Below are 27,738 nucleotides of genomic sequence, written 5' to 3' on the forward strand. Positions count from 1 at the left end.
TAATTTTTTCAGTTATTCTTTATTGAATTTTATGCAGGAAAACATGTTAGCATGTGTGTGTGTTTTAAGAATTGGAAGTTTCATGACATTTGTGGGCTGTCTCCCTCAATGACTTACTCTACAATCAAAAAACAAGCTCCCTCTTATTGAATGTCTGTATATGACAAGCCTAGCATCCAGAATTTTACTAATGTTAGCCAACTTAGTCCCAGAGGTCGGCATCATCCTCTCCCTGTTATAGATGAGACCAAGAGGCTCAAAGTAGGTGAGTAATCTACCCAATGTCACCCAGCAAATAAGAAGCCGAGCTGGATCAAGTCTCAGTTCTGTTGGACCCTAGAACCCTGGGTTTTCAGCACTGTTCTCTCTGGACCTCTTCCTTCCCCAGCCGACCCCTCGGGTCCCATCCTTGGTCCTGATCTGCCTGCTGGCCCCCTCATTCCCCATCACGGAGAGAGGAGGAAGATTCTGCTTGGTATTATCTACACACGTTCTGAGCCAGGTGCCTCTGTTCTCTGAGCAGTCTCGAAGCCCAGCACAGTTGGGAAAGAAGATCTGAAAGACTCTTAGTTAAGCCCAGAAAATCCTCGAAGAATGGGAGGCAGTAAGCACGCAGCCAGGGCTGGATCCTAAAGTCGCCTAGAGAATCAGAGGTGGGACACAGCTATCTTGTCTGCGGCATGAGGACAGGAGCCGAGGCCACCATGGGGACACAGGGGACTTCTGAGGAGAAACGTTCAGATTGTTGCATAAGCTGCACTGTGCTCTAGGGTCAAGGTAAGTCAGATGTTCAAATAAGCCAGTGATGGCAGAAGAAAGAGGGGTGGTGTTACGTAATACATGTCAGCAATGAAAACTAGATAAATACACCACCAGAAATGCGATACTGATCTCATTGGGAGGGCAGAACATTTTGTCTTGCCAAAGGTTCTGAGGTCAGCTGTTGGCTGATAAGCAAAGCAGTTTATAAGCTTTTCTGCTCAGATGATATTTTGAAAAGTTTGGACCGGTCTGTGGTTGGATCAGGATGCTGAGTTTAACGATGCTGACTGTTGTTGTTATCTTCATTTCTAATGGTAAAAATTCTTGAAAGTCTGAAATGATACCCCATAGGCAAATGTTTCCCAAACTGTTGTGTGCATACAGATCACCCAGGGGCCTCATTAAAATGCAGATTCTGATTCCTCGGGTCCAGCCTGGGGCCTGAGATTCTGCACAGCTACCAGGCCCTGAGGGAGTACAGATGCTGCTGGTCCACGGACCACACTTTGAGTAGCGAGGCAGACACCGCTACCTTTAAATGACCTCTAAGATTCACGGAGGGTCACTTTGTGGATTTGTCTGTGGTTCTGGCAGAAAGAGCCTGAGGCGGGGATCAGGACATGAGAGTCCAAATCTCGGTCTGTCCTTTGTTGGTAATGCGGCCTTTGGAAAATAGGCTCCTGGAGTCTTCGTTTCCTTACCTGTAAGGTAGAGAAAATAAATAAGTATCCCATAGAGCTACTGGGAGGATTAAATGGAATAACACGTGCGAAGACACGCAGCACATTTGTACACGTATTGGAGCCTGAAATTATTCTCAAGGCGAGCCCTCACCTCAAGTCCCCTCAGGGCACCGCTGGAGGCCACAGGCTAGAGCCCAAGGATGCCCGAGTTTTCTTATTTCTCCTAGGTGGGGCGTTGACTCAACGTTTGAGAGTTTGGAAAAGCAGTTTCTTTTCCAGCAGTGGTTCTTGTCCCTACCCCAGCCCCGAGCCCGTTGTTCTTATCTCTCCTTCCTCTCTCTTTGTCCCCTCCCTCCTCTCCTGTGCTGTCACCGGCTCCCCACATGGTTGCCCCTAGTTTCCTGCCCCGGAGGTTCTGTTCGGAGCTCTGCCTGACTGTCAGGGAGGGGCTTTTCCAAGCCTCTCCTGCTGCACGGCCCCCTCCAGCATCTAGAACTGGGACCCCCCAACCCAGCCCAGCAGAGAGGCAGACGCTGCTGCCCCGACCCTCACCTCAGACTGTCTGTGCACACAGCTGCTCTCACTGGCAGCCGGCTGCCTCTAGACCTGGCTCATTTACATAAAGTACAAGCTCCGCCCCTCGGAAGGCTGTGTGTTGTCCAGGAGGCTGCATGGTTTGCTGATAGAGGATCAGGCTTTCAGTGTCAGCCCTGATGACACCAAAAGCATGAGCAACAAAAGAAAACAGAGAAATTGGACTTCCTCAAGATGGAAAACTTTCATGCATCAAAGGACATTATCAAGAAAGAAAAGACAGCCCACAGAACGGGGGAGATGATTTGCAAAGCATGCATCTGAAAAGGTTCTAGTACCCAAAATACAGAAAGAGCTTTCACAATGTAACCCAAAGAAAAGACAAACAACGCAATTAGAAGATGCGCCAGGGATCTGAATGGGTAATTCTCCGAAGCAGGTAACCAAAGGGCGGACAAGCACAAGAAGAGATGCTCAATGGCGTCAGGGATCAGGGGAATGCGAGTCAAAACCACAATGAGATACCACTTCACACTCACTAGGATGAACGTAAGGACTTTAAAAAAGGAAAACAGCAAGTGCTGGCGTGGATGTGGAGAAAGTGGAACCCTTGTGCACTGCAGGGGGGAATCTAAAATGCTCCAGCAACGGTGGAAAAAGTTTGGGGATCCTCAAAATGTTACACCTAGCATTAGCATATGACCCAGCAATGCTACTCCTGGGTGTATACTCCAAATAATTGAAGCAAGCATTCAAACAAATTCTTGTACATGAATGTTCTTGGAAGCACTGTTCTCAGCAGCCAAAAAGGAGAAACAACCCAAAGTCCATCAATGGATAGATGGATAAACAAATTGTGGTATATCCATACAATGGGATATTAGCCATAAAAAGGAGCGAAATTCTGTCACGTGCTACAGCGTGGATAAAGCTAGAAGACACTATGCTAAGTGAAACAAGCCAGTCATGAAAGGACAGATATGATTCTATTTACGTGAAATATCCAGGCGAGGCAACCCCATGGTGAGAGAACACAGATTGACGGTTCCCAGGAACGAGGGGAGCAGGGAATCGAGAATAAATGCTTTCTGGGTAGGAGGTTTTACTTTGAGGTGATGAAGATTTTTGGAACTAGAAAGAGATGGTACTTGCACAACACTGTGAATGTAGTAAATACCGCTGAATTGTACACTTTAAATAAAGCAGTCAACTTTGTATTATGTGACTTTCACCTCAATGGAATAAAAAAAGTGTAAGAAGGACGGAAAGATACTAATAAAAGTTCTTTTTCCATTTAAAAAAAAAAACGCGGAGAGTGTCTAACTGTGTGACTTTGGACAAGCGCCCTGTTTCTTGGAGCCCATGTTCTTTATTCCGTAAAATGAGAATGCTCTTTCTTGTCCTCACTGAACTACTTTGACCATTGGATGCAAATGCATCTAATATCAGACAATAACAAGAAATATTTTTAATAAGAAGATAAAAATATGTCAAATGTATGTTTTATGTCAGTCTGAAGTCAGCCCTATACGTTTCCTCTTTCTTTCTCTCATAAAATCTGTTTTACTCACTGCCTCATATATAGTCACTTAATGACACCCTCCTTGACATTTGTCCTTTGAGTAACCATCCCCAACTCTAAATCTTAGCTCTTTATCATCAGTCCCATGCAGGGAGAGATCATATCCATGTCCACCCCTCCAAGCTTCTCGGTGCCTGGCCCAGCACCATCCATGTAACACTGATGGCAGCTGCCATTTTGAGGTGCTTCTGGTGAGCTGGCTCCTAGGCTGAGCACGCTGTCCACACAGTGTATTAGTAACTTCTTGCACCAGCTCTGTGAGGTGGGCCTTACCATGCCGAGTTTACAGATGAGAAGGCAGGTGCAGAAGGTGAGTGGCTTCTCTAAGGTCACCCAGCTGGGCAGTGATAGAGCTGGAATCTGTGCAAAGATCTGGTCCAATCCAGAGCCAGAGAGCTCAGTCCCCAGACCACAGCACAAGGACTTTTAGAAGACTTGCTGGGTTGAGTATGGTCTGTTTCCACGATCGGGTGTTAGCTTGGAGAGGATCTCGGCAAGAGGAACCTGTGGGCTGACGTGAGAAGGCACGCATCTGACGGTCGAAAGACCTGCGTCCTTGTCCAAGCTTCGCCATCTTTCTCCCTGGGCCTCAATTTCCCTCTCCGCTCAGTGGGAGGCTGGATTGGTCCCTCTATTGCTGTGATGCTGTGGGTGCCTGTAAGAGACTCATTGTACAACAACATGAACTTCAAGCTGGCCTCGTTTTTCTTGGAGCTCATCATTTTTTTTTCAAGAGGAAACCATAGAGAATCATTTCGCTATTTGAGAAATGACCCCTCTCTCATGTGGTCACTTAACTGATTGTCAGATAAGACATACGACAAGATCCTCCTGACTCGCAGAGGCAAGGTCTTCACAGTGTGTCCTCCTCTGCGCTCCACCTGGCACCCCTGAGGTGGGTGTAGGGGACTGAGTCATCAGCTGCCCAGGACCCCTCGGGGGGAGACTCGTCGCTTGGCTCTCAGCTGAATCCCTCCCCAGGAATTGCCCTTGGTTGAAGGGATATGCCTCCCCTAAGGTCACACGGCCATCTCCAGGCTGCCTGCATCCAACTACTGGCCTATGTGGGGGCGCAAAGCCAAGCCCCCAGGCCAACTCAGCTCACCCCCGCAGGGCCTTCCAGCCCGGTTCCCAAGGGGTCAGCCGAGACCTTCAGGGTGACTGTCTTGCAGTCCAGAACCTCCCTCTGCCCTGTCCTGTTTCTTCCTCCCCCTGGGTGGATGGGGCCACCCCTCAGTGCACCTTCTGCACCCAAATCTCTTCCTCAGAGTTTGTCTCCTGGGGAGCCCGAGCTAGGACAGTGATGTTATGGTTGTTTCTGTTTTCAGGTGAGAAACAGAGGCCAAGAAGTGATGTGACTTGTACCAAGTCACAGCTAGTAAGTACTCTGTCCCCGAAGGCAGGGCTGCCTCCTAGTTTAGGGGGCGGTGGGTGTTGTGGTCTACCCCTTATCTACCTACCCTCCCCAAACAGTGCAAGCTCCCTCCTCATGGGTGCACAGCTCCGCCTGTAGCGCACTTCATGCCTTCTTCTTCAGAATATACACTGGCACTACCCGTTTATGGGACTGTCCCCCAACTGGGAGCTCGTTCTACACAGAAGCTAACCCGTGTCCCGGCACATCTGGGTCAGCATCCCAGCACCTTCCTGTGATGCAGGGCCACCACGACCTGAGTCTGGAGCCTCTGCAGCATCATCTCTGCCTTAGTCCCTGCACTCCTCATTTCCCCACGCTGCGTGACTCCCACTGATGCATCCCACAGCACGTACTTACTGAGCCCCAGTCACAGGTCCACGTGCAGAGGACGCACATGCGTATTGAGTAGAACTGGGTCTCATTGTGGAGCGGCTGGAGGCGGAGGAATAGGCAGACCCATGAAAAGACAATTGCCCCCAACATGGTGACTTCCATGGTCAGAGCAGGCACGGGGTGCTGGGGAAACATAAAGGGGACCCCTCACTCCATATTGTGGGCCATTCCTGCCCTCATAGAACTTATATTCCAGTGGTGGAGCCCACTTACAAACAAGTAGGTCAAAAAAAAAATCACAGAATACACCAAAGGGTACAATCTGAGAATACGCCAGAAGGGAGGTAGGGCAGGAACATGGCGCTGAGCTATGACCCTTGGGCTGAGTGGGCAGCACTCTCTCCGGCCTCCGTGCTTTTGCATCCGCTGTTCCTTCCAGCTGTAACACTCTTCGCCCTCTGACTGGTGAGCTCCTACTTACTTCTCAGGATCCAGTCAAAGTCATTTCCTGCGTCGGTCCTTCTCTGACTGCGTCTAGCTCTCTTCTCTGGGCTGTCCTTCATCTCGTTCGAAGGAACCTCTGCGTTAGAGGCCTGGTCACAGGGCTCTGCATCTGCCTGTTTCGTTCTCTCTGATCATCTCCATTTTCCCAGCACTTGATGGTGACCTGTGGCCCAAATCTGGCTTTCTGCCTGTTTTTGCAAATAAACTCTTCCTGGAAGAAGTCACACCCATTTGTTTCCTTATTGTTTTGTCTGCTATAAAGGCAGGGTTCATAGCTGTGTCAGTGACCCCACGGCCCGCAAAGCCTAAAATATTTACTCTCTGGCCCTCTATAGAAATAGTTTGCCAACCCCTGCCCCAGCACACTGCAAATGTTCAATTGTTTTAACCAGCTCTCCATGCGATTCTGATGCTGAGCACAGTTGGGGAACTATTAGGTTAGCTCTTTGACCTGGATCATGGGAGATGAGCCTTTGGAGCTTCAGTTTCCTTGTTTGTAGGATGGGGTTGATAATCCAGATTTCAGAGGATGAAGCGAGGATGCGCGTCTAAAGGGCTTAGAGTATTACAGGGAAAGTCGTCATAACAGCGGCAACATTTAGCGTGTTTCTCTACCAGGCACCTCGCCTCAGGCTTCATCTAGATAATCTCACTGAATGCTCCCGCCAATCCTGCATCAGGCACTAAGGACCTCATTTTACAGATGAAGACATGGAGGTGCAGGGGCCCGGGGGCATTGCCTAGGTCCATCCCACTCTAGGATCCCACTCCCATCTCCCACGGGAGGCGCACACCTGGGTCCACAGGAGAAGGTGAGACTGAGCAATAAGTACAATCCACGGGAGAGTCAGGGTACCGAGTTCCTGGACCGCTGTTTCTCCTTCCTGGTAAGACTGAAAAGCAGAGAGCAGGATCCTCTGTTTCTGCCGTTTTGGAGAAAATTCTCCTATGATTTCTAGCCAATAAGGGACATCTTTATAGGGAAGACCAAACAGAGTCTTGCAGCAAGACCCAATGACAGAAGAAAACACAAGTAATAAATAAAGAATGAAGTATCCTAAACATACAGAAAATGCACTTGGCGTGAATGTGCGTACAACCGAAGGAACTTTCACACCCCCATGGAATCAGAAAACAGATCAAGAAACAAATCAGGACCAGCACCGCCAGAAGCTTCCCTGTGACGTCACTCCCACTGACTACTTCGCGACATTATCCAACACCCACTTCCCAGACCATCACCATAGATGGGTTTGTCCTGTTTGTGGACTTTAGGTAACTGGAAGCACGCAGCAGGTGCTCTTGTGTCTGGCTTCCTTCGCTCCATGTTACGTCTGTGAGCTTCGTCCCTGCTGATACGTGTAGCAGCGGTGGCTGTGTCCTCAGTGCTGTGTCATACTCCACGGTGGGAAGATTCCACAGTTAATGTACCCATTCAGTCTGCAGTGGATGGGTTTAGGGGATTTCCAGCAAGGAACAGGATTTCTACAGGGATTCTAGCACAGGTCTGGGGTGAACAATATCTAGGAGCAGAATCTCGGGTCAAAGGGCGTGCATGTGGTCAGCTTTTGTAGATGTTGCCAAATGGTTCCAGAGAGCGGTTGCAATTCCACCTGCAGGGACCAAGAGGTCGAGCCACTCCACTCTCTGACCCTTGGTGGCTTTGTCTTTCAGGTTTTAGCTGTGCTGGAGCGGGTAGCAGAATTTTTTGACATCAGCATTGACACCGTTATGGGACTAGACATCACGGTTCACAGGTCATTGAAGACCAGAAAACAGAGGGGAGAGGCGGTCGGCAAAGGCAGGCAGCGAGGCACCGAACAGTTAGAGATCCTGAGGTCAGCTGGAGCATCATTATTTCCATTCACAGATGAAGAGAGCAAGGCCCAGAGAGCGGAAGTGCCTTGCCTAAGGCCACATGGCTAGTAGGAGAGAGGAACTGGCTTTGAGCGGATTTGCCTGACTTCTAAGTCCCAGCTGTCCCAGGCCGGACACTCAGCTCCTTTCTTCTATTTCTGGGCACCCTGATGCCTACTGCCCCTGAGTTCCCCTGCGTGCCTTTAAGATCTGGGCTCCGGGCCTCAGTTTTCTGAACAAAAATATCAGTAAAAGCAAGTGGATGGAATGTGGTTTTCTGTTTTGTTCCTATTCTGATCTGCAGATGAGGAGATTGAGGCTCAGAGAGGTGAAGCGACTCCCCCAGGGTCACGCAGCTAACAGGTGACTGCGCGGACTCCTGGCCCCATTAACTGTTCACGGCCCACCTCGCTGCTTCTGTGGCTTCCAGGGCAGTGCTGGCAAAAGGGGAAGACGGATTTCTGTTTTATTCCCTTGCCACGAAATGGTGCTGTCTTATGCCATAAGGTGAGAACTCTTTCCAAATGGGGTGTGTGTGTGTGCGCACACGTCCGCACACACACTCACACAGGCACACAGAAAGGGCTTTATTAATGACCTTTCTTGAGAATGACTAGTGTAAGCTTTGAAGAATAAAAATACTCATTGCCCAGGGTGCCATCTGAGATTCCTGGATTGCGAAGAAATGTGTTTAGTCCCAGGTCCTGCATATGGACCAAGAAATAAGGTCCGGCAAAGGGACCAGGCTTCTGATGGGCACATTCATCCATCAAACATTCACAGAACACCCAATATTCCCCAGGTGTTGAGCTGGGTGCTGGGCATGAAGATGAGCCAGACGTAGTCCAGGTCTTCACAGAGATTTCGCGAGACTAACGTCAACACAGGTGCTGACCATTCTGTGTGAGAAGTACTCTGAGTGTGTCTACTCAAAGAGGATGCTCCACGAAGACAGGGGCCCTGGCTCTCCTGTCCACCACCGGTCCCCTCATACCTGGTATAGTCCCACGCACATAGTAAGTCCTCGTAAACATGCTACCTGGTGAGCATGAGGGCGGGACTGACTTTACTTAGGGAATCAGGGAGATAGAAGTTAGCTAATGTAAGAAGCTGGGTACCCACGCATTTCCTCATTCATTCGTTCATTCTTCAGTCCCTCAGGTGTTAACTGAGCCATTTGCTCTTGTGATGCTCATAGTATGGCAGGAAGGGAGGATGCGACACAACTTGAACATGCTGCACAAGGGTCAGAGTGGTGTGGGGCCCAGGGAAGGAAGGGCCCAGCAGTGCAAAGGAGGATGTGAGGCTTTCCAGAGCTGGCCTTTAAGGGAAAATGGAAGTTTCCAGAGTCTCGAAGGGAATAGTGTGAGGATGTCAGCGAGAATGTGGGGCCATTAAAAGGGAGCTTCCCAAACCGCTGAAGACCCCGATCTTGGTAAAACTGGCAACATATCACAATACGACCGTGTGTATGAACACGCCTTACAAACTGTCAAGCACCCTGTGAGTGACGGATGAGAAGGCTAAGCATAGTAATAGTCACTTGAATGTCTGCACATGACGCTCTACAAATCCCTGGGAGGGCTGGCTTTGGGTGGACACATCGCCACTCTTGACAGCGCAGCGTTGTGTAGAGCTTGCTGTTGGTCAACAAAGCTCCCAGCTATTGCGCTTGAGAGATGGGGCCCTAGAGACTCTGTGGTCATCGGATTTTGTATTCACTCACTCTTTTATTCATATATATGTAGCAGTGGGTCTCTTTCTTCATAAGAACTCTTACATGTAACCTCCATATATAAACCAACCAAAGTGCAGTTACTTCGGTGGAAAGAAGAAGGGGGAATCTGTCCAGGACCCCTTCCCCATCACCTACCTGGAGACCCAGTGCAACCTCCACGGTGCTTCAGGACTTCCAAGGAACATAGATGGAACACTTCACCTGGAATGTGGAAAGTAAGCTGCCAAGAGGGCCAGTGACTTGTCCATTAGCTGAACAGAAATCCCAGCTTCCAGTCACCTACAACAAGGATCTTTCCAGGACAGCACCCAGGAAATCCAGCCTCAAACAGGCACGGAGAGCTGAGCTACGAGCCTTCAACCCTGCTCCGGTTCTGTAATAATCACATAAGCCTGGGAAACGTGTTTGCCTCTCTGAGTCTCAGTTTCCTCATCTGTAAAACGGGAGCATACCGAGAGGACTCAAGGAAACAATGTGTCAAGCATGGAAGCCGTGGCTGGCGCAGAGTGGGTCTTTGATAAATGCTTGTTTCCTTCTTCCTCATTGTGCCAAATGTCTTATTAGAGATATTTTCCACTTGACCCTGAAGTTTCAGACTTGTCAAAAAATAATTAGTCACAAGCGTCTCTGTGGCCACAGAGCACATTCTCCTTTCTCAAATCATCAACTCTTTAAAAAGAGTCACCCTTTTAAATGGACCAGAATGGCTCTGTGGCTGCTGTCCTTCCATCTCAGCCTCCTGACTCTATGAAGGGTGGGTTTCTGGATGCTCGGAGCAACCTGGGACAACAAGAATAACCAGAAGGCCCAGGGACAAACTGCAGAAATTTTCCCAGCACACCCCTTGCCCCTTTGGTTAGGACTGCATCCTGGAAGGAAAACACTGCGCCTGGACAACAATACGTTGCCTTTTTCCTGGCAAAGAACTGGTGTGGGAGTGGAAAATTTTAGGGACTCTGATTTAGCAGTTTGGTTTCGTCGTATTCACGACCCACCATGGAGAACTACAAACCCCGGTCTGAACGCAGGGAGTCAGAGCGAGATTAGAGCAATGGTTTCCGGAGAAAACAGAGATCACCTGCTAAGGATGCAGATTCGGACTCACCCCAGAGGCCCAGTGGCAGGGCCTGAGGACCAGGAGGAAGGCCATGCTGAATTCAGAGTCAGGCTGCTGGGTGAGATGGGGAAGGGCAGAGGTGTCACCAGGGAGCGGGTGCCTTGTCTGCAGCCATCAAGAGGCCTGACCAGTCCTCAGAGGAGGCACCTCCCAACCCGCGGCCCAGGGGACGCTCCCTGTGGGGTGATGCCAAGCTGAGTCTTGAAGGGCGAGGAGGAGCTGGCAGGCGAAGAAGGGTGAGCATGTGACGAGGGTGGGCAGAGTGTTCTGGGAAGAGGAGGAGAAGGGTGGAGGCGGGAAGCCCCGAGGCCCGGCACTGCTCCGTGTGTGTGTGTGTGTGTGTGTGTGTGGGTGGGTGTGGTGAGATGGGGCTGGAGATGGAGGGGGTGGTTGGATGATGGGGAGTCTTGGAAGCTCTGCTGGGAGCTGATCCTTGACTCTGTGGGTTTGGGGAGCCATTGGACGGCTGTAATAGGAACGTGATAATATTTCAGAATGGATAACCTTGAGAGAGTGGAGAAGGTGCCTAGAGAGGCAAACCAGGGCCAGGGCAGTGGCTGAGGGTGTGTCAGCAAGTCTGTGAGAGTGGAGTGGGGAGCTCTGCCCTCCCAGGGGCGGTGGAAATGGGGCCATGGGGCTGGGCAAGAGTGGGGATTCATTCGATGCGGTGGAACGAGGTAGGCATGGGGCAGACCCTCAGATCTCTGATGGGGGAGCTGGAGCTGCTCACCTCTGACAGAGAGAGAAGGCGAGAGCGAGCGCGGGGCAGTGTGTCCCGCCTGGCCTCCTGAGCCCCTGGTGACTTGGATGCAAACGCTGAAATTAAATTCCCGGAAGCTTGCTTTGATGCTTTTCGTCTCTGGAAGGCGGAATAAATTGCATTCCGTGTTGCAGGGTCCGTGATTCAAGCTTTGTGGAGAAACATCAGAGTTGACCCTCAGAGACCATCCTAGTGGAAGAACCGAGGAGTGGGTGTTCATCTGTTGGGATGTTGAATCCTGTCTGACTAGCACCCAAGTCGTCTCTGCCATTTCATTTGCTGTGACGTGGGCTCGCTACTTAATCTCCCCTCCTGTTTCTTCATCTGTAAGATGGAGAGGCTCCCCGAAATCTGCAGGATGGTCACAAAGATTAGATAGGATGGTAAACGCAACAGGTTGAAGACCATAGTAGGCTCCTCTGAGCTCAGAGATATTTCTTCTTCTGATTAGTCATCGAGGAGGGTATTCGATTTCTAGCCCATCCCCTCTCCCCTTTCGGGGAACCCAGAGAGAGAAGAGAGTGACTTTTCAAGGCCAAACAGCCACTTGGCAGAAGAGAGAGGCTGCTGTCTCAGGTCGTCCTGCTCCGGGTCCTGAGGGCCCCCCACTCAACTTGTGGCCCCTTGAGTCCCCTTCTCAGTGGCAGTTTCCTTCTTCCGGATCTCAAGGGTCTGAAGGGCTCCAGAGCAGCCCATTGAGAAGTGGAAAATCCCCAAGTGGCTTCCGCAATCTGGTTCCTTTGTGGCATTTCAGAGAAAGTGGATGCAAGCCAACAACATACGCAAGTGGCCCGACCAACGGGCTGATAAGACGAGTGCAAAGTTTGGTTTTCGGAGGCCCTGCTGCAAATGTGGCCGGTCAACAAAATTGAAAAATAGTTTTGACTGCTTGTTGTCTCTACACATTAACAGCCACTTCAACACATGCTCCCTCGTTAGCTAACAAGCCTCAGGGGTCACATTTGGATTCAGCCAGTATATATAACCAGTGTTTCTTGAGCACCTACTCTGAGCAGATGGTGCGCTCGGTACTTTCCCATCCTTGTCCTCACGGAGGCCTCCCCACCTCCGCATGGGTGGGCTGATGGCCATTTTGCAGGTGAGGAAGAAGAGTTTCAGAATAGTCTCAGAGTTGAAAGAGTGGCATGACCACTCGTTCCCCATAGTGGAAAGCCAGCAGTGTCGGCTCCGTGTCAGGTGTCCTTTCCACCACAGTAAACCCCCCGTCACGAGAGAACTGATTGGCTGTTCAAGCTGTGTTGATTTTCCCCAGCTCGGCAATCCCTTCCATCAACACAGCTCCTCTGTGGTCATTTCCTTGGTAGACGCCGTACCCATTTAGTTGACTTGTGGTCAGTCTGGTTGTGCCTGTGTGGGTGTAGAAATCCTTCCAGCTTCTGGGAGACCTGATGGAAGTCGAGAGTGACAACGTGAGTCTGGGGCCAAAACTTCCCATGACCCCCGTCTGAACTTTCAGGGATGTGCCAGTTGGCTTCTCTTGAAGGGGAAGAGAGGAAGAAAGAGTCAAGATGAACCAGGATGTATGATGATGAGTCTTTAGCAGAGGCCAAGTCCTGTGGGGGCATGAATGTTCAGCAGATTGAGTGGGACCAAGCTGGGTTAGGATCCCACATCTGGCACCTTCTAAGTGAGTGAGCTCTGATGTCAGTGTTGGCTTAGTGTCTCCAAGTTTCCATTTCTTCATCTAAGAATGGAGCTGCTAACAGAAGCTTTTAGGGACTGTGGTGAGAGTTAAAAATAACAGCTCTATTGGAAATTATATTCACACTGAGCTCTCGACCCTTAGACACTAGGCTCAGGGCTGCATGGTTAAAAGTGTGGCTTCCTGAGCCAGGTGCCTGGGGTCAAGTCCAGGCAGTGACCTTGAAGCAGTTCACTGAATTTAAGTCTCAGGGTCCTAATCTGAAGATACAGCAGCAACAGCACCCACTTCATAGGTCATTAGGAGAACTATATCTACACAAAACTCAGCTCTTAGCCTCAGAGTGGAAGCTGAGAAAGTTGGTTGAAGGAGGTACAATATGGAGTGGCCCAGAATTTTAAGACAAAGACCAAGTCCTGGTCACCAAAACATCAAAGTCAGGCAGATCTGGGTCCATTTCTGTGCACCGTGTTCCTGTGAGAGCAAGAAGGATCAGTACAGGAGAAAGTGCTTCATAAATTGCCAATTGTCTTCAAATACAAAGGTAAGGGCGGAGCCCACGATTGTGGTCATTGTCACGCTTGTTCTGTCCTGGAGGGCTGGGTCCATGTCTTCTGGCTTCTAAGACCATCCTGGCATATAAGAGAAACCACGTCACCCCCAGGGCCTGGCCCAGTAGGTGGTACCTGGATGGGGTTCCCTGAGTGTTTGCTGAGTTGCTTGAGTGTCTGCCTCGGGGAACCGACTCCCTAAGACTCTGGGCCCCCACCCACCCACTTGCCGCGGAGTGCAACTCCATCACATTTTAGCTACCGCTGCTGGGCCAATGATGTGGGCATGTGGACGGTACTCTGCCAATTCTAGCGCCTCACTGATGTTTGCTAAACTGATCATCTGCCGAGGGAATCCCAAATGGCATCTACCCTTTCCTGGGAAGGAAAAGAAATGGTTATCTGTTTGTAATATTCTTCACCTAGCATTTTTAATACACAGCTTTCCACGTTTAGAAAAAGAAATGGAAATTAAACCATCACCGGGAAATTTTCTTTTCCTCCTCTCTAAATTTCCGCATTTGCACAATGTCCTTCAATTAAACTTGAAATCAAATCACGTTCCCCTTGAGTGGTCATTTTAATATCTGCAAGTTTCCTGGGAGGGAAGATTAGAAGGAGCGATTGACTCTGCCAGGCTTCTCCTGCCTCCACAGAGATGCTCTTGAAGGGCATATACCTTCCGGTTATGGGGCCTGGAGCACTGCATGGGCCACACTCGGTCCCTCTCCTGTGCCCTCCTCCCGGGAGCTCTAACCCCGACACAGTCTCTCTCTCTAAATATTTTAACTGACACAGCTGATGGTTCCTAGAGGGTATCTAGGGGCCTTTGGTATCTATTCTTGTTCCATGCCATCCCTTCTGCCAGGAACAGTCTCTCCCACACGTCCACCCATGCTCTGTCGCGACTTTGAGCCAGGTGCTTCTTGTCTTCTCTCCCCAGGATCCATCCTCCGTTCTCTGATCAGAGCATCTCGATTTTCCAACAGGGTACCACCTCGCCAGTATGCTCAGCCCCTGCAGCTCCCGCTGCCCTCAGCATAAAAGCTGAAGTCCTTTGATGGTTTCTCCGGTGCTGCATGCTCTCCGCGCCCCACCCTCCCCTGACGTGCCCTTCTCCCCATCGCTCAGTGGGGTCAAGCTATGGGATATCTGGTGCCCCTCAAAGCTGTCAGGCCTTTTCTTGCCTCACGGCCCCAGAGATGGCTCTTCTCACGGCTGTTTTCCTTTGTACCCCAGTGACTCTCTTGGCTGGGTCCTCAGCATCTTCAGCTTCTGCACAATGTTGTCGCCTCTCCCGGGGACCATCCTCAACAACCCTTTTTAATGTAGCACCCTGCCCCCATTCCTCGGGTTATTTTTCTCCCTATCATTTGTACATACTGCATCTACCCCACCTGTGTTTTCCTCATTTGCAAGCTCACCCAGGGCAGGGAGTTCTGTCCTTTCTGTCCTGTGCAGCTTCCTCTCTCAGAGCAGGGCTCGACTCCCAGTGTGGTCCTTAATGAATGTTCTGGAATGAATGCAGTTTGGAAAAGGCTGATGTGTTCCCCTTCCCTGTTCCTCTGATTCCAGAGATGGGCAGACATCCCAAGCCTGCCCAGGCAGCGTCTTCTACCCCTCTGAAGCAGGGACTGGCCCAGGGAGGCACAAGACTCAGGCCACACCAGCGAGAGTCAGCCCAAGAACAACTGGGAAAGGGGTTCTTTTCTTCCCTGGAGTTGCTGAACTGGTAAAGTGTGGGCCGCCAGCTGCAGGAGGCCATTTTACCAATACTTAGAGAAATGCACCCAAGGAGGAAGCTTGGTGAGAGCAAAGCAAAGCCAAGAGATGGAAAGAAACTTGCCTCAGGGCCTTTGAACAGACTCTTCTGTCTGCTCACTCACCTGTACCTGAATCTCCACCTCTGATGCATGTTTACTTGGGCCAATGAAATCCTCTTTTGTTTAAGCCAAGGTGAGTGGGGCTTAAGCCCCGTGCAAAAGAAAGAGCTGTGACTAGTGTCATTTAAAATGCTCCCGCTCCAGGGGAGCACTCCTGTGCCTCCGGGAAGACCAGGTGTTCGTTCTCATGTCTCTTGGCCTGCAGGTTACGTATATCCCCTTGACAGCATTCAGCACTGCGTCTTCACGTATCACCGGCCTATCTGGGCTCCCAGCACCTCAGGCGTTCCTTGAGCCCAGGATCACCTATGAGTCATCTTTAGACATTCCGCACCGAAAACAAAGTCAGACGCAGAAATAAATATTCGTGGAGTCAGGAGCTGAATGAATGAAATCAGCTCATCCCGTTCTCCTGGGTAAGTTTCCTGTAGGTGTTCGTGTATTTTCAGACATTTCTGACCCAAACCCCTTTCTTGGCAGCCCTTCCTTGGGGCTCAGCTGACGTCTCCCACACTGAGGTCTTTCTGAGCGTGTGTGACTTGAAGAGCCGATGCAGACCGAGCTGAGCTGGCGGCTTTATTCTCTGCCACGTGCCAGTTCACGTCATTTAGGCAAGTGGCGTTTCCAACAGGTGGAGTTCAGCAAGCTCAGTGCTGCAGTGAATTAGAAATTCCTTTTGATTAAAAAATACCTTTTATTTCCAACTCATAGAGTCAAAGAGTGAGTTTATGTTTTTAATAAGCTGTTCCATATTCTGAATTGGATTTCATTTCTCAAAGTGGAGTGAAAGGAAAACTGGAGGGGGGGAGAATAATTTATTAATATTTGTCCACATGGCCAAAAGCGTTCATTCGTGAACTGTGTTCGGAGCGGGGAGGTGGGAGCGAGCGTGGATGTTGTTTGATGGTTCAGGGGTTGCTTCCAGCCCCTAAATCTTAGATCAGTGAGCTAACAGGGCGATGGGAGAGGCTGTCTCGTTTCGAACAACAGAACGATGGGCAGCTCCTGGCTTGGAAGCCACCTGTTTCTGTCCATCTTCCCATGGCTCCGTGTGCAAATGGTCCCAGTCACTGGCATCTCAGTTCCCAGCGGGCCTAGCAGGGGCCTAAGAATAGCAACAGCCTCCGGTGGAACTTGAATTAATTCATGCCATTAGCAGATCTCAGAGGGAAAACATCCTCCGCTCCACGTTGGATTATTCCTCTACGGGAAAGAAGAAATAAACACCATCACCTACCCGTTCCCCCATGGGGAGGGAGCGGCCCCCGCCCTCCGCACTCACCTGCCCTGTGCCTAGCAGGTCCAAAGCACTGTTTCTAAGACTCCCAGCACAGACGGCAGGACAGGGGATGGTGCAAGAGCTCCAGGACCCCTGCCCTGGGGATCTGGGGACCCGCTCCCAGTTTCCGCTCTGCCGCCCAGTTTGCGTGTTCTTGGGAAAGCCATGAGACCTCTTGACTCTGGTCAGGGGGAACGGCCCTGGTGGGGGACCTCTAAGACTCCTCCCGATGTCAGCATCCCCCGTGGGATTTCTTGGCATCATAATTGACCCATATAAAAATAAGGGTCTATGTTTATCCGCAACAGAGAGAGAGAATAGATCCTGAATGAGATAAACTTGCAGTGAGAGGAGCTGGCCCGGCCAGCCTGCCTCGGAGAGCACCTGTGACCTGTTCAACTATCAAGGCAGTGAGCCCTGGCCTGGGTATGTCCTCAGTCCCAGGGATTGTGGCCTGACTTGTCCCCAACAACTCCCGGACCTGCTAACCTAATTAGGTCCCTAGCAGCCATCAGTCTCCGGCTGCAAGCCCTTCTTGGGCGCTATGGTTGAAGGCTGGGGTTCCAGCTTTTAGACTTGGTTTACCAGTGCCTTCCCTGGCTGGCCGCAGCCTGCCTCCAACCTTGCTTCCTTTCTAGCCACATCTCCCACGTCCCTCTCCTGCACGTGGCATGCCTACTCAGGCTTTTGTACTTAAACACACTGGTCTCTTGGCTTGGGTCACCATTTCTCCTCTTCGTTGGTCAACAAACTCTTACTCATCCTGCAAAAGCCAGTTCAAATATTCCCTTCTCTAGGATGTCCTTTCTGACCTCTCCGGGCACACTGAGTATACTCAGCATATATTTTCACAGTACCTTGTACCAATTGCCACCTGCCTTTCCTCGCTTGCCTCCTCTCTGCACCTCTTCCCATCTCCAAATAGCCCCTAATCTCCCCGACGAATATTTATTGAAAAGAGCTTGGCACTGAGATGTAGAGAGACTCTGCAACAATTGGTCCCCACTCCGAGACCAACAAGCAAAGAGACAGTGACAGCACAGTGTGGCCAGGTGAAAGGTGGAGGAAAGCACCAGAATTGGTGGGAACACAGAGCGCCCGAGTTGTCCATCTGTGGATGTGTGTTTAATCATCATCAGGCTTCCTACTAGACTGTGAGCTCCTTGTGGGTCCAGCTAATCCTCTCAGCCCGCAGCTCTCCTTAGCCGGGGGAGAACGCTGAAAGGCTTGTCCCTTCAGGATGAAGGTGCTCAAGAACCCACAGAGCAGCGCAGGCAGTCAGAGAGGACGGTTTCTCTCAATAAGTATAGGACCACTTCTAATTCAGTTACAAGAGATCCTGTTTTTTTTTTTTTTTTAATAGATCTTATTTTCTTTTTAGAGCAGTTTTAGGTTCACAATAAAATTGAGAGGGAGGTACAGAGATTTCCCATATACCCCCTGCCCCAACCCATGCATAGCTTCCCCCGTTATCAGCATCACTCACCAGAGTGGTACAATTTTTACCAAGGATGAACCTATGTTGACCCATCGTAGTCACCCAAAGTCCATAGTTCCTCCTAGAGTTCACTCTTGGTGTTGCACATTCTACAGGTGCGGACAAATGCATAATGACATATACCCATCACTATAATGTTTTCGCTGCCCTAAAAATTCTCTGTGCTCTGTCCACCTTAGAGTCTTAGCTTTTGGGATTTCCTCCACCCGAATATTCTCTCACTTAGTTGACTAACACCTGTTCATCTTTTGGATTTCATCTCAGACTTCCGTCTTGCAGAGAAACTTTCTCTGTCTTTCTGGACCCTGACACAGTTTTTTGCACAGCATCTGTAGAATTATTCCAGTTGGTCATAGACACTTATTTGTACAATTGGTTGATTAGTGTCATGCTCCCTCCCTATGGGACAGGGGTCGTGTCTGTTTCATTGTTGTTGTTTCTCCACTGTGTCTATCCCAGCGCTTATGGCAGAACCTGGCACATAGTAGGTCTTCCTCAGTATTTACTGTGCCATGAATGAATGGGAAGGTGAGCTTTGGGTTTGGGCCATGGGCTTCCTGCTCTTGTCTTCTGCGTGGGCAGTGGCAGTTTCCCACAGGTCCTCTCTGCTGAGGCACAGAGGTCTGGCATGAGCTGCTGATGGTGAGCCAAATTCCTTCAACTTCCTGACCAATACTTGCACAGCAGACAATGCAGGTGAGAGCGGGGTAGGGTTGAGGTACGGACAGGATGGGAGTTTCACGCTAATTTCCACCTTTCTTAAGGAGATGCGTCCCTGAAACCCCATGCACACAGCTTAGAGTCAAATCATTTGTATCCACACAGTCTAAATGTATACAGAGAAATAATGCATATATGCATGTTTGTGTAATTTATTTCTGCTAACTAGACGTGGAGAGTATTTGCATCTACTGAAAATATATAAATTATTTGTTTCCTTAAATTATAGATGGCATAAATATAACCAGCACACATAAATTGTGAGTGCATGTTATTCATATATAATCCCGTCTGCTGGCGTTTGTCAGCCATATGCTGTGTGCCAAGCTCTGTGCTAAGCACTCTGCCTTCATTATTTCATTTAATCTCCATCGCTATCCCACAGAGCAGATATGATGCAGTCGTTTCCAACTTGCCTTTTTTTAAACAGAATCTTTTTTTAGAAAGTACAATATTTTATGGAAACTCCAATATTTAGAACAGATGAAAGTTTGGCTATGTGGTTGTAGCTGACCTGGTGACCTTTTCAGCTTTCCTACCTCCCTCGGCAAACCACCGCCTCCCCGCCATGTGAAAGGAGCAGATACAAGAGGACAAGATTCTCAGGTTGAGAAGGTCGTCATTTGCCAGCTGCGTGATTTGGGGTAAGTCGCTTAAATTTCTGAGTCCCAGTTTTCTCACTTCTAACATCTCCAAAAAGTTAATTATGAAATTAAATGAGATAATGAATTTTTTTTAAAAAACCCCAAAACTTCCTAACTGTGCCTGGCACAGAGTAGATGCTAAATCCTTATGATCTGAATTTGATTCTGTCTTAGGCTGGGTTTGTCGGAAGCAGACCCCGGAGTGATTCAAGTGAACGTGGTATGTTAGGAAAGTGCTTGCGGCAAACATTGGCATGGTTGTGGGGAAGTGGGTCCGGGGAGGGGAGGAGGCCAAGCAAGACTGTGATGTCAGGCAAAGGCCCACAGAGGGCCACTTAAGCTCAACCCTGCAGGGGGGTGCTGGGGACAGTGCAGGTCATAGTGAAAAGCTGTCCTGCCCAGGGGCCAGGGGAGCCCGGGGATTGATTCCCGCACCCATCCACTTAAGGCTGCTCCCAGGGACTTTGATCTCTGCACAGACCAGCAAATTGGGCTCCAGTTGCCTCAGGGCAGCCCTCCAAGGAAATGATGGAGGGACCCAGGTGCTGTTGGGGGTGACGACACGCTGGGAGCCAGGTGCCTTGAAATGGTAAAGTTTCCCTGCGGGGATGTGGGCGGAGCCCCAACAGTGTCTGCTACAAAATCCTAATATGTGCTGATCTGCGAGAGACCCTGGCACAGTTTGGAAGCGAGCTTTATTCGTCCTTCGTGCCTTTGCTGGACTACATCAAAGGGCAAGGTACAACCAGCCCCTGTCCCACAGGCTCTCCTCTGGGCGTCTGACGCTTCCTTCTCAGAGAGGCCCTCCTGGCAACGAGATAGAAGACCTTGTTTTCCCACAGCCCAGAGTCCCAGCCCTTGGGCACTGGGGATATACCTGCTGTAGCTTAGAACCAGGAGGGAGCACATTTTGAAAGCAGGTGTTTCCAGAGGACAGTGACAGAGCCGCACTTGGGAGCTATGCACATGGAGACCAGACTTTCCCGAGGGCCCCCTCCATGAGCGGGGGAGAACGAGGCTCGGTCCTTTGAGCCTCAGGCCAGCTCTACGAGGCATCTTGCTCTTCTCATTCCCGTTTTCCACATGGAGACCCTGAGGCTCAGAGAGGTTGTATAACTTCCCTGAGGTCTCAGAGCTGGCCCAAGCCAGAATAGGAATTCCAGGACTAATCTTTTGGACTTCAGGTCACCACCTTGCCCTTCAATTAACCTAAGAGATATGGGAGCTGGGAGGGAAAACTCTGACATTGCTGACAGGAAGGAGACCATATGGATATGACCCAATCTGGAGAATGCGCTGAGATCTGAGCTCTCTAGGAGCCGCCCCTGGACCTTGGCCAGCTGTCCAAAATGGAAGCAAACGAGACTTCAAGGAGGGGTCGTCTCTCTTGTCCACTGAATTAACCTATATCAACTTATTTCCCACTCGATTTCAAGCTGCAGTATAGAAGCTCTAATTAACACTTAGAAGCAAGGATGCGTCCAAGGGGAATGTTCCAAGAACTTGTACACATAAGCTTGTCCTCCAAACCCATCCCTAATACTAATTAGCCCCACAAATTCTGCAAGGGGCCTGCCTGCTAATTGAGAACCTGGTGACGAGCTCTGTCTGTCTCTGGCCTCGGAGATCAAGGACACGCATGTCTTCATCTCCACTGTTAGCGTCAGGCCAGTGGCCTAAGGGGACCACGCAATCGTCTGTGGTGCCCCCTCGCCCGGCGGATCAAGTCCAAGCTCTTCACAAAGCATCTGTGCCCCCTCTGTTCCCCCACATTCAACTCTGACATGATGGGGTTAGTTCTGGGGCCACTGAGACACCACATATGGGCGACACTAGGAAGTGCCCTTGACCTCATGCCCTACTACACTGACGTCAGATGGAAATATATATTCAGGATCCTTGTGCCAAGAGATGAGAGGACTTCACAACCTCATCTCATGGGTGGTCATAAGAACTGAGTCAAAGCGTATAACACACTTGGAAGAGTGCCCGGCACATAGGAAGCATGAGAAGAAAGTAACATTAGCCCTTGGTGTTGGGAGCTCCCCACCTCTGCCTGTGATTTCATCTCCACTGATCTTCCTGTGGGGAGCGTACCTATGTCTACACACCAGGGCAGGCTCAGAGGCAAAGCTCCCAGACCATAGCAGTGCCCTCCTCAGTAGTCTCCTCTGTCATCTCTCACCTCTCCTATAATCCATTCTCAGCCTGTAGACATTGCAATGTCTTTAAAACATGAATCTAAGAATGTCACTCCTAGTACTTGGGTTTTATCTCAGGTTCTTGTCTATAAGACCTACCTAGACTAACCTTTCTCTCCCATCTCATTTCTACCTACTCTGTCCTTGGTTCGGGCTTCTGCAGTGACCTGTGCTCCTTGCTGATGCTGGAACACATGAGCATGCTGCTGCCTCAGGGCCTTTGCACCTGCCTCCCACACCCCCCTAGAACCTTCTTCACTCAGTTCTTTCAGTCCTCTGTGAAAGCTTACTTCATGAGAGAGGTCAACTGACATGTGTTCATAAGAGAGGACAGGGTGACAAGGAGATTCAAAACCATGGCTTAAAATAACAGCTGAAGAGCAAGGGCAGTTTAACTCAGGGAACTGACAGCTAAGGGTGGGGGGACAGGATCGAAATTAGAAATGTCACGCTTCTTAGGGGCTGTTATGTGGAAAAAGGAGCAATTTGCTCTGTGAGGCTACTGGGAAAACCAGGATGAAGGACGAGAAACCACAGGGAGACACAGCTTTCGGCTGAGGCTTGGGAGCACCCTCCCCAGTGGGGACCGTCCAGAGCTGGCTGGCAGCCACGGGAGACGTACATGTGGTGGCTAAAGGACCGCTAGGCGCGAGAGTTCAGCCATTTCAAAGGGGAAGTCATGGTGGTGTCGAATTTGGAAAACTTCCGAACTGAAGCTCCAGGGTTTCCTGCCTCAGTCCCCGGTGCTGTGTCGCTAGAAGTCTCTGGTGGACAGATCAACAACCCTGGGAAGGGGCAAGCTCATGGGCCCAGGGCAAGACATTTCGTCTTCTCAGACTGCTGAGACTTGGTGAGTGTGTGACTGCAGGCACTTTTCTTCTCTAAGACACACAGCCCGTCTACACTCGCCAAACTGGAGTAGAAATACTCGATGCAGGGTTTGTCAGAACGTCTCATGAGACAGAACATCTTGGATGTGGGGCCCTGAGTTGACCCTAGCCCCTCTCTGCCACGGGCTCCGGTGACACTTTGTGCGTAGGTCTATCCTGGCAACTGGCACAAGGTATTGAATGATGTCCTGACTCCTCCAAAACATAAGCGTCTTATGTGTAGAGCGCAGGTCTTACTTATTTCTGCATCCCCAGCCGGGTTACGTGTGTGTGTGTGTCTGCATCTTGAATAAGCAAGAGGTGTGAATGATGATCAAGACGCAGCTTTCAAGTGTCAGACCATTGAGGTTACTGTCCCCTGACCTTGTGGGCGACTCCGGTGGGCTCGTCAGCTTTCTGCTCGCAGAGAATAGCAGACGTTCCTGCGTCACTGTAAATCTTGGTTTAGAAATCCCTTGTAATCCTAGTCCCATCTAATTATTACAACTCTCAACCGCCTTCACGTCAGATCTTCTCCCTTCCTATACCCAGGGTCAGCTTCGGGATGAAGCCTGTGGTGGCCAAGGGGAGTGTGGCTGCCTTCTTCTCCATTTCTCTGCCTGGCCCGGCCTCTCCTTTCTGCTTCCACAGCCAGTTTCGGTTGCATGAGAGGAAACAGAAGTAGACAGAAAAGTCCCTAGAATTGTCCTTGTCACAGACGGGCTTTGTCCCTTTAGGGCCTGGCTGTTGCTTAACGCTGACTGTTTCTGTAAGTTGTCCAGAAGGCTCTCCTTGGCCCTCTCGGGCACCCCTCTGACCCAGGCCACGTGTCTCTGTCCTAAGGTGGCCTCTGCATCCCCTCCCCCAGCCGCCTGCTGTTCATCTGCAGCTTCTTGGGCCCGCGCCTTCCCACCCCTCCATGAGAAGGATTTAAGACTGTTCTAAGATGTCCACTCCAGCTCATGTTTTGCAGAGTCGCTGTCTGGTCAAAGGGCACGTTCGTGCCTGCTTTGCTCCTACGTGATCAGACCTATTCCAGTAGAGCAGTGCACCCGTGACCCTCCACCAGAGCCCTCGGTCACCTTCTCTAATTGTGTAGACAGAAGTCAGACCTAGTTTATCTTGCCCCGGCTACCCATAGCACAGAGCAGCTCCTCTCCAGTCCCCTGGAAGCCCCCCTCTCTGGCGTCGGGGGTGGAAGGTGGCATCCAGCCCAGGTCAGAAGGACATGACCTCTTGCGGACTCAGGTCACTCCTGCCAAAGAGGTTTCCTCCCCAATCTCTTCTTATCTTCTTTCTTCCCTTGATCCTTCCAACTGAGGAATTCGAGGGGCAGTAGGACAGGCTTGTCTTCATTCCTCTTGCAAATTGTGTGTTTGCATGTCTTCCTGTGGGCCTTTCCCATGCTCGCTTCCGTGTCCTGAATCCCATTGTAATATCCTCCTGAGGGTATAACCTGCTGTGTGCTAGGTGCTGGGTAACGAACAGGGCTGCAAAGGGGAAGGAGGCAAAGCTTATGCTTTAGAATTGCACCTAGTCTGGGGGGAAAGAGAGAGGGAGAGAGAGAGAAAGAGCGAGAGAGAGAGGGAGAGAGGCAGCATTCTTTCAGCCAATGTCTCTGAGTGTCCACAAGATGTCAAGCATGATGCTAGGTTCCCTAAAGGAAGAGAGAATAGACATGGTCCCTGACATTAGGGATGACATCTGTGGGACCAGAGAGAGTGCAGGGGAGAGTAGTAAAGCTGAGGTCCGAGAGGTAGGGGGTGGGGAGCAGATCACTTATGCCCCTACAAGTGATCGTAAGGACTTTGGCTTTCGCTCTGGCAGGCAGCTGTTGGAGGGTTTGAACGTGTAATGTCATCTGATTTATATTTCAAAAGGGTCACTCTGGCTGCTGTGCTGTAGGGGCACAGGGCAGAAGCAGAGGGACCAGTTGGTGGCTATCGAAATGATGCAGAGGGGCGGTGTGTGTGATGGAGACGGTGAGAAGTGGCTAGGTTCAGGATAGATCTGAAGGTAGAGCCAATATTTGCTGGTAAATTTGATGTGAAGGGTGACTTCTGGGCTTTGGGGTGAGGTCCAAAAAGAATAAAATTACCATTAAGTGACGGGGGGGACAACTGTTGGAGGAGAAAGTTGGGAGAGGGGCTGGAAATCAGGAATCTGGGGACAAGTAAAGTTTGAGATGTCGATTAGGCATCCCAGTGGAGGTGTCTGAGTTGAGGATAGAGGTCAGATCTCTTTACAGTAAAACTTGAGGAGTCATCAAGGAATGGATGGCATTTAAGCCGTAAGTCTGGAGCTACCGACCTAGCTGAGGCATGTAGAAAGAGACGAGCTCCGAGGAGTAAGCCGCGGGGCACTCCCATGTTTGTTGGTGGTCGTCATGGGGAAGGATTGCAAAGGAGAAGCAGAGGTCAGTGGGGGAGCAGGACAGCCAAGGGTGGTGCTGTGGTCTGAATGTTTGTGCCCCGCCCCCCACCAAATTCATATGTTGAAATCCTAACTCCCAAAGTTAATGGTTGAAGGAGATGGGGCCTTTGGAGGTACTCGGGTCACGAGCGTGAAGTCCTCATGAATGGGGTCAGTGCCCTTGTGAAAGAGGCCCCAGAAATCCCTAGTCCCTTCCACCATGTGAGGACACAGTGAGAAGGTGCTGGCAGCTGTGAGCCAGGAAGAGGGCCCTGACCCAACACGACCGTGCTGGCGTCTTGATCTTGGACTTTACAGCTTCCAGAACTGTGAGAAATAAATTTCCGTTGTTTGTAAGCTACCCAGTCTGTCGTATTTTGTCACAGCAGCCCAAAGGGACTAAGACAAGTGGTGTCCTAGAAGCCAACTGGAGAAAGGGTTTCACCAAGTGGGCAGCGGCTCACTTATCAAATGCAGTTGATACACTAAAATACAACATGACCGAGGAATGGCCGTTAGGTACAGCAACGTGCAGGCCATTGGTGTCCTTGATAACGATTCTTTTAGTGGACTGGTAAGGATGACATTCTGACAGATTTGAGTTAAACAGAGAATGGGCAAAAGATGAATATAGACAATTCTTTCTAAGAGGGAGAAGGGAACATGTGGTGAAAGGAGACTATATGACAGATCGAATACAATAGATGTACTTACCTGCTGCTTAAAATGATCTCATAGAAAGAGAAGAGTTGATGATACAAGAGAGAAAGATGAGAATGCAGGAAAGGGATGGGATGGAGAAGGAGGAAAGCCTTAGAAAGGAATATAGACAATGAATCAGCAGTAATAGGGAGAAGAGCAGGTGCAAAGGGGGAGGGGAGGTGGGAGTGCGTGAAATTTCTCTTCTAATTGCTTCATTTTTCTCAGCAAGGTAGCAAACTGATGGTAAGAATGGAGAGGACTTTTGGAAGTGTGAGGAGAGAGGGGTAGACGTCATCTAGGAAAGTGGGAGGCTGGATTGAGGCAGGAAGAGTAGCCGGGTTCCTGGGCGGCCATGAAGGCTCACCTGAGGTTGATGGTCATTAACAGAGAATCAGCTTTGCTTTGGGTTTCCCTCCAGTGAAAGATAGTTGCTTGGGTTCAGGAGGAGAGTGGGAGTGATGAGGCTTTAACCAGGATCGGGTTTTTTCCAGGTAAGTACAACGACAGGAAAAAAGGGTTGAGGAGATAAAGGTGCATGAAAGAGATGATTGGAAGTCTACACTAGGCTGGAGGGTAGTGGGGCATGAGCGGGGTCTGGGACAATAAACACATGATAGGATCAATGGCTTATAGGTTGTGTTGAGGCCAAAGAATTGTTGGAATTAGCGTATTAAAGCGAGTGGACTGGGAGTAAACGAAGTGGTGGTCCAAGCAGGGTGTGTGAGGGTGGGATTCTGATGGGCTGCAGTCAGAGGTCATGGCAGCATCTAGGAGTCTGCAGCTGAGGTGGGAGCGGAAGTCACGTTTGGAGGCCATGGCCATTGCCCAGGGAGGGGTGATGGTGGCTTGGACTGGAATGGTGAAGTAGGGGGAGGAACATGCCTATGTCACCTGCGTTCCACTCCTGGTCCCAACATTTACCAGCTATGCAATCTCGGGCAAAGTATCTCCAAATGCACTGTGAGTTAGTAATAGCACCTGCCTCACGCCCTTGTGATAAGGATTAAATGAGTTTCTACAGGTAAAGCATACGGTGGAGAGTAGAATGTCAATAACTGTTAGTATTGTGTAACGCCTTGGACCCCCCCCCCAGAGAGTTCATATCCTAAGAACCACTGGGAGCCACTGAAGGGTATTAAGCAAGAAAATGGCACCATAGATGCAGGTTTTTAAAAAATTATTCCACTCACTGTAGGGAGAACGTTTTTTCTGGAATTTCAAATAACATTAAATAAACGCTTGACATTTGGTATTTACGAAGTGGAGCAAGCATTGTAAAACGCATAGAAACCAAGTCCTACAGGAGGGTGAAGGTGCTCCTGGCCATGGGACTCAGGGCCTTTCAAGATTGGCCCCTTTTCCTGGGAGCTGAACCTCTGGCCACTGCCCCTGCTCAGCTTCGTGTGCAAAATTCCCCGAGCTGGACCCCCTAACTTGGCTCACAGGGTCCCTTTCTTTAGGGCTGTGTTCCCCAGCCTCCCATCTCAATCCTTTCATTGGCCATATTCCTTGTTATCCTTCTAAAGTCAGTCACAGCCCATCTGCGAATATTTCTGTAGTGTCCTTTGTGATTCTCAGTGGCCCGCTTCGTTAGCACCTCGGAATGGGTTAAGGGATTCTTGTATTTATAGAGGAATGTGTCATAAGATCTAAATTAAGATTTTTTTTTTTTTTTTGGTGATAAAGCTGAACTTTAAAACTCACTAGCCACTTTGCTTTCTAGACGTGGAGGAGTCGCGTGGCCATCTCGTGTAGGGAAGGACCCATTGGTCGGCTCTTTTTGGTGCCCATGCTCAACAGCCTTTCGGAGACAATGGGGGGAAGGAGCACAAGGACCTTCTGCGAGGCCAGCCTTCAAGACTCTGGCTTCTTTCTGTCTCTAGGACATTGAGGACAGTCAGTGGGACAATGACGGAGCCCCTCTGTCTGGAAGCCACTTTCATTTTCCCCACAGAGCCCCGAGGCCCTGATTCTCAGGTTTAATGATTTTTTCCCTCTGATGAGTAAAGTTGGAAATAATGAATTGTGA

The 27,738-nt window shown here is 50.1% G+C and overlaps 2 long non-coding RNA genes across 2 annotated transcripts; one reads left to right on the forward strand and one right to left on the reverse strand.

The window, feature by feature from the left end:
- LOC103555858 (uncharacterized) lies at window positions 1-10,854 on the reverse strand. Its single transcript, XR_546069.2, has 3 exons — window positions 10,516-10,854; window positions 9,546-9,611; window positions 1-1,463 (listed from the first exon to the last, which is right to left on the reverse strand). It is a non-coding gene; the product is annotated as an uncharacterized lncRNA (long non-coding RNA).
- On the forward strand, window positions 10,391-27,738 carry LOC103555859 (uncharacterized). The gene is made up of 6 exons (XR_546071.2): window positions 10,391-10,763; window positions 11,422-13,494; window positions 15,077-15,457; window positions 15,590-15,800; window positions 19,412-19,525; window positions 27,433-27,738. It is a non-coding gene; the product is annotated as an uncharacterized lncRNA (long non-coding RNA).

Source organism: Equus przewalskii, chromosome 8 (assembly GCF_037783145.1).
Source record: "Equus przewalskii isolate Varuska chromosome 8, EquPr2, whole genome shotgun sequence".
In the NCBI taxonomy this organism is placed as follows: Eukaryota; Metazoa; Chordata; class Mammalia; order Perissodactyla; family Equidae; genus Equus; species Equus przewalskii.